Source organism: Psammomys obesus, unplaced genomic scaffold (assembly GCF_907164565.1).
Source record: "Psammomys obesus unplaced genomic scaffold, mPsaObe1.curated_primary_1811, whole genome shotgun sequence".
In the NCBI taxonomy this organism is placed as follows: Eukaryota; Metazoa; Chordata; class Mammalia; order Rodentia; family Muridae; genus Psammomys; species Psammomys obesus.
In genome coordinates this window covers 5,959,867-5,967,087 of record NW_026586463.1, presented here as the reverse complement: position 1 = coordinate 5,967,087, position 7,221 = coordinate 5,959,867, and the positions used below count along the sequence as shown (strand labels likewise).

Here is a 7,221-nt window from a genome sequence, read left to right as displayed (position 1 = left end):
GAAGAAGAAGAAGAAGAAGAAGAAGAAGAAGAAGAAGAAGAAGAAGACAAAAGACAGCCAGAAATAAGAAAATGTTGAGGGACCACACGCATAAAGAAAACATGAAATAACTAGGGATATACATAACATAAATATGATATGGGAAAAGTAGTGAATCTCACAACTTACCCCTAATACAAGGGAGCAACTTATTTTTCATTATTTCTTCACAAATCTGTAATATTTTTGTCTAGAAGGCATAAAAATGTTTGAGGTTTAGAGAGATGGCTTAGGGATTAAGAGCATTTGTTGCTTCTGCAGAGGCCCCAGATTAGATTCCCAGCACTCACAAGACAACTCACAACTATCTGTAACTCCAGTCCCAGGGGCTCTTATACCCTCTCTGACCTCTGTGGGTACCAGTCACACATGCACAGCCATGTAGGGAAACCACTCACACACATAAAATTGTAATATAAATAGATCTAAAATTCTCTTTCTGCTTTGTTTGCTTTTTTTGATTGTTTGTTTTTTAGGTCTTCTGGTGTTTAAAAGAATAATCTCAATCATTTGGTTTTACCAATAAAGACTCTGGAGCCAAATACTGGGGTGAAAGCCTGCCATCTCAGAGAGGCAAGAAAGCAGCCAGCTAGCTGATCTTCCTCCTGAAGCTGATCCTTGGGTGCTGCTTGTCAGGTCAGTGACAATCCTGAGTAGGTAGAGAGCAGCGGGCAACCCAAAGGTGTCCGCTGTTTGTGCAGAACTGGAAAGCAGAAGCACGGAGCAGCTTTTCCCAGTGGTTTGCAGTACCACAATCCAGGCGGCTTCGTTGTTGTGGGCCCCGTCACCTCCTCAGAGGCCTCACAAGTTAGAAATGAGCACGGTTTACTGTAGAAAACTTTACATTTTAAGTGCCATATTCAGCAGATCTCTGAAAGATTTGAGGACCACGATACATTAAGTCTATCCAGGGTACACAAACTTAGTTCCTAGTTACCTGCTTCAGACTCAAACTTGAAAACGCATACAGGAAACTAGATGGAGCTTATTTCTAAAATTAGTACTCCATGTGATCACTAGTATCACAACAGCAAATATATGTAGATACATAGATAGATAGATAGATAGATAGATAGATAGATAGATAGATAGACAGACAGATAGATGATAGATTTTGCGATCTTTATAGCTTAAGAAAAGTTTTAAAGAATCAAATGAAAACCAAAAGATTATGAGATTAGTGGCAATAGAATGGTCTCTTATGCTTTGTTTTCCTCTGTCCCATACCCGGTGGCTCTTCTGATATGAGACAGAGATTTTGGATTTTCCTTTAACAAGCATTCGTGGGCTTAGAGAACGGCGCCACACTCCAACCCAAAGCCAGCTTTAATTTTTAATTGAATTGGGACCACCATTTGCCGCTTATGTCTGCAGAGGGCAGCAGAGAAGCATTTGGGAATCGGCCATGGGTGGCCAGCTACAAGGCGGGAAGAAAGAAAGGAGTGTCCAGCTGGACAGTCCAGCTGCAGGCCTGCATCCGGTGATTATCTGGCAGGAAAGGATGGCCATTTGGGCAAGATGGTGGTATGGGTGCTGTCGCTAGACCAGGGCTCTAAGCTGGGATTTTAGGCGGATCAGCTGGAGGTGGCCAATACCACTTGGCCAATTTACTCTTTTTCTTTGGACATTTCCCCTGATGATCCGTCCTTCTTCTTCGGATGTTTCACTTGTCTGGTGGTCTCTGGATTCCTTAGTTGGATGCTTTTATTCTCCTAGAAAGATAAACCTGGGGAGTGTTTGTTTGTTTCTTTGTTTGTTTGTTTGTTTGTTTTTTCCTGAGACAGGATTTTTCTGTGTAGCCTTGGCTGTCCTGGACTTCTCTGTAGACCAGGCTGGCCTCCAACTCACAGAGATCTGCCTGCCCTTGTCTCCCTGAGTGCTGGGATTACAGGCTTGCGCCACCGTGCCCAGCTCGGGAGTTCCTTTTTTCCAGGTTGTATCTTTCCTGAGGCAAAATGTTTTGTTTGTTTGTTTGTTTGTTTGCCAACAGAAACAAATATTATCTTTCAATTGAAATTTTTAAAAATTCTTTTGAAATTTTAAAACTAAATGTACTTTAGTATATGTGGATAAATACACCTATAGTCAGTCCCTTTTCACTTCATATATAAATTCAAAGTTTAAGTGTATTTACTTCTAGATCACAAGGACATTCACTTTGAATTTCAGCCTGCCTTTTGCAAGCAGCTTTTAAATTTAAGTCACTGTAATCTTTATGTGCCTCCTCTGCCTCCCAAGTGTTAAGATTTTTATAATAATCTGTAAATATGGTATGTGGCTTCTCTCATGTGAAAACATACCAATTAGGAACTGTATCTGACTTTTATCCCTGGGTGGTGAGATTAAAGGCAATCTCCACCACCATCTTGTTCCTGTAACTCTAGAATTTAGAAAACACCTAACTTATAGAGATCCACTTTTCTCTACTGGGATTAAAGGCATGGGCTACCACCACACTGCTCAAATATTTCTCTTAGCTCCAAATCATTCCAACTCTTAGAGATTTAGAAAACAAGTTACAACTGTAGTAACTCTTTGAATTTACTGAAGACCTTTTAAATCTCTTAAATGTGTTTTTAATACGAAACAATAAAAATATCGTTTTATTTAAGAAGAAAGCTGAAAAGCTGATGTACAAGATGGCGTGGGTCACATGGCAATGCACAGTCTGACATTCTAATATGGAATTAAGACACGGTTTAAGAAAGCTTAATTTTCATTTCACACCAGCAAGATAAGTGCACCTTTAGTAAATCATCATTTGAAAACATGATTTTTTTATTTTTATTTTTTCATGTCTGATCAAATGAAAAGCATTTGTTGGTCTTTGTAAGTTAGTTTGAACTGAATGACCAAGATGTCTGATGTCCTATTTCTTCTCCTTATTCAGGAGGTCTCTCTTGTTTCAATCTAATCTTTACCAAATTTGATGGTATCCACACCTTTTCTTCTCTTGTGAAAATAAAGGCAAAACTCTTCCCCAATGTAGCACATATCCCGGTTTCCATTCAGAGGTCAATACATCTTTAATTCAGCAGTTTTTTCTACTGTCCAAGGTCTCTCTGCAGCTGTTATTATTTCCTCATTTGTAGAGGAATTTTAATTTAGACCATGACTGCTCTGGCAAGAAATCACATCCAAGGACCTTCTAGGTCTGTGTGATCTGGCTAGAATACAAATGTGCCTTTAATGCAGGAGACAGAGGCAAGCAGATCTGAGTTCAAGGCCAGCCTGGTATAGAACAAGTTTCAGGTAAAGAAAATCTTAGGTCCAGGCGTGGTAATACATGCCTTTAATCCCAAACAATGAAGGTAAAGTTAGTTTGTAGAAGGAAGCACCCATGTTTGAAAATTATCTTTGAGTGGCAGACAATGTGACAAAGTCAGAGAAATATTTGACAGACTAGGTTACACCCAACTCTCTGAGAAGAGAGATGAAACAGAAGCTACTTAAGGGGCAATGCAGGAGGGGGGGATGAGAGAGGGGAGGAGGCAGTTTTACTGGGAGAGTTTTCTACAGAGAACTTGAATGAAAGAACAAGCTAGACACAGGAGAAGACAGAAGAAGTCAGAAAGTGAGAAGGACCCAGAAGATTTGAAAAGATTGCTGGAGTTAGTTTGAGGCCAAGCAGAGCAATTCAGAGGCTGAGAAAAAAAAAAAAAAAAAAAAAGCCAGATTGAATGAATTAGCTGTGAGAGGAATTTGAACCAGAACAACTGAATCGAACCAGCCAGCCAGAGTTCAGAAAGAGCTGGAAAGGATGAGCTTATTTATTTTTTAATTTTTTATTAATTACACTTTATTCATTTTGTATCCCCCATAAGCCCCTCCCTCCTCCCCTCCCAATCCCACCCTTTCTCCCCTTTCTGCATGCATGCCACTCCCCAAGTCCACTGATAGGGGAGGTTCTCCTCTCCTTTCTGATCTTAGTCTATCAGTTCTCATCAAAAGTGGCTGCATTGTCCTCTACCGTGGCCTGGTAAGGCTGCTCCCCCCTCAGGGGGAGGTGATCAACGAGCAGGCCAATCAGATTATGTCAGAGGCAGTCCCTCTTCCCATACTATGTAACCCACTTGGACACTGAACTGCCATGGGCTACATCTGTGCAGGGGTTCCAGGTCATCTCCACAATTAGTCCTTGGTTGGAGTATGAGTCTCTGGGAAGTTCCCTGTGTTCAAATTATCTTGTTCTGTTGCTCTGCTTGTGGAGTTCCCGTCCCCTCCAGCTCTTACTATTTCCCACTTCTTACATAAAATTCCATTCACTCTGCCCATCAGTTGGCCATCAGGCTCAGCATCTGCTTTGACAGTCTATACTGCAGAGGCTTTCAGAGGCCCTCTGTGGCAGGTTCCAAGGTTGTTTCCTGTTTTCTTCTGGCTTTCAGAGGCCCTCTGTAGCAGGTTCCTGGGTTGTTTCCTATTTTCTTCTTCTTCTGATGTCCATCCTCTTTGCCTTTCAGGATGGGGATTGAACATTTTAGTTAGGGTCCTCTCTTTTGCTTAGTTTGTTTAGATGTACAGATTTTAGTGGATTTATTCTATGTTTTATGTTTATATGAGTGAGTATATACCATGCATGTCTTTTTGCTTCTGGGACAACTCACTCAGGATGATCCTTTCCAGGTCCCACCATTTACCTGCAAATTTCATGATTTCCTTATTTTTCATTGCTGAGTAATACTCCATTGTATAGATGTACCACAGTTTCTGCATCCATTCTTCAGTTGAGGGGCATCTGGGCTGTTTCCAGCTTCTGGCTATTACAAATAAAGCTGCTACAAACATGGTTGAGCAAATGTCCTTTTTGTGTACTTGAGCCTCTTTTGGGTATATGCCTAGGAGTGGTATGGCTGGATCTTAAGGAAGCGCTATTCCTAGTTGTCTGATAAAGTGCCAGATTGATTTCCAGAGTGGTTGTACAAGTTTACATTCCCCCCAGCAGTGGAGAAGGGTTCCCCTTTCTCCACAACCTCTCTAGCATGTGTTGTCCCTTGAGTTTTTGATCTTGGCCATTCTGATGGGTGTAAGGTGAAATCTCAGGGTTGTTTTGATTTGCATTTCCCTAATGGTTAATGAGGTTGAGCATTTCTTTAGGTGCTTCTCTGCCATTCGATATTCCTCTACAGAGAATTCTCTCTTTAGCTCTGTTCCCCATTTTTTAAGTGGATTACTTGGTCTGTTGCTTTTCAGCTTGTTTAGTTCTTTATATATATTGGATATGAGTCCTCTGTCAGATAAAGGGTTGGTGATGATTCTTTCCCAATCTGTAGGCAGTTGATTTGTTTTGATGACAGTGTCCTTTGCTTTACAGAAGCTTTTCAATTTCATGAGGTCCCATTTATTGATTGTTGCTCTTAGAGCCTGTGCTGTTGGTGTTCTGTTCAGGAAGTTTTCTCCTGTACCAATGAGTTAGGGTATTCCCCACTTTTTTTTTTTTTTCTAGCCGATTTAATGTGTCTGGTTTTATGTTGAGGTTTTTGATCCACTTGGACTTCAGTTTTGTGCAGGGTGATAAGTATGGATCTATTTTCATTTTTCTACATGTAGACATCCAGTTGGACCAGCACCATTTGTTGAAGATGCTATCTTTTTTTCCATTGTATGGTTTTGGCATCTTTGTCAAAAGTGTCCGTAAGTGTGTGGGTTTATTTCTGGGTCTTCTGTTCTATTCCATTGATCCACCATTCTGTTTCTATGCCAGTACCATGCAGTTTTTATAACTGTTGCTCTATAGTACAGCTTGAGATTAGGGATGGAGATACCTCCAGAAGATCTTTTATTGTAGAGGATTGTTTTAGCAATTCTGGGTTTCTTGTTATTCCATATGAAGTTGAGAATTTTTCTTTCCAGGTCTGTAAAGAATTGTGTTGGTAATTTGATGGGAATTGCATTAAATCTGTAGATTGCTTTTGGTAAGATGGCCATTTTGACTATGTTAATCCTGCCAAGCCATGAGCATGGGAGATCTTTCCATCTTCTCATATCTTCCTCTAATTTCTTTCTTCAGAGACTTGACTTGTCTTTGACTTGCTTGGTTAGGGTTACACCAAGGTACTTTATGTCATTTGTGGCTATTGTGAATGGTGTTGTTTCTCTAATTTCTTTCTCAGCCCTTTTGTCTTTTGTATACAGGAGTGCTACTGAATTTTTTGAGTTAATTTTGTATCCGGCCACTTTGCTGAAGGTGTTTATCAGCTGTAGGAGTTCCCTGGTAGAGTTTTTGGGGTCACTCATGTATACTATCATATCATCTGCAAATAGTGATAATTTGACTTCTTCCTTTCCCATCTGTATCCCCTTGATCTCCTTCAACTGTCTTATTGCTCTAGCAAGGACTTCCAGCACTATGTTGAAGAGATATAGAGAGTGGGCAGCCTTGTCTTGTCCCTGACTTCAGTGGGATTGCTTTAAGTTTCTCTCCATTCAGTTTGATGTTGGCTATAGGCTTGCTGTATATCGCCTTTACTATGTTTAGATATGTGCCTTGTATCCCTGATCTCTCCAATACTTTAAACATGAATGGATGTTGGATTTTGTCAAATGCTTTTTCAGCATGTAGGGAGATTATCATGTGGTTTTTTTCTTTCAGTTTGTTAATATGGTGGATCACATTGATGGATTTCCATATATTGAACCACCCCTGCATACCTGGGATGAAGACTACTTGGTCATAGTGGATAATATCTTTGATGTGTTTTTGGATTCGGTTTGTAAGTATTTTGTTAAGTATTTTTGCATCAATGTTCATAAGGGAGATTGGCCTGAAATTCTCTCTTTGTTGAGTCTTTGTGAGGTTTAGGTACCAAGATGATTATGGCTTCATAGAATGAGTTTGGTAATGTTCCTTCTGTTTCTATTTTGTGGAATAGTTTGAAGAGAATTGGAGTTAGCTCTTCTTTGAAGGTATGATAGAATTCTGCGCTGAAGCCATCTGGTGCTGGGCTGTTTTTGGATGGGAGACTTTTAATGACTGCTTCTATTTCTTTGGGGGATGTAGGCCTATTTAATTGATTTACCTGGTCCTGATTCAGCTTTGGTAAGTCAAATCGATCAAGAAAATTGTCCATTTCATTTAGATTTTCAAATTTTGTGGCATATAGACTTTTGAAGTAAGTCCTAATGATTGTTTGGATTTCCTCAGTGTCTGTAGTTATGTCCCCCTTTTCATTTCTGATTTTGTTG

General features: G+C 40.1%; 1 pseudogene; it reads left to right on the top strand.

Moving 5' to 3' along the window:
- LOC129672455 (spermine synthase-like) overlaps positions 1-1,608 on the top strand; it is a 5,823-nt pseudogene extending 4,215 nt beyond the window's left edge.
- The last annotated feature ends 5,613 nt before the right edge of the window (positions 1,609-7,221 follow it).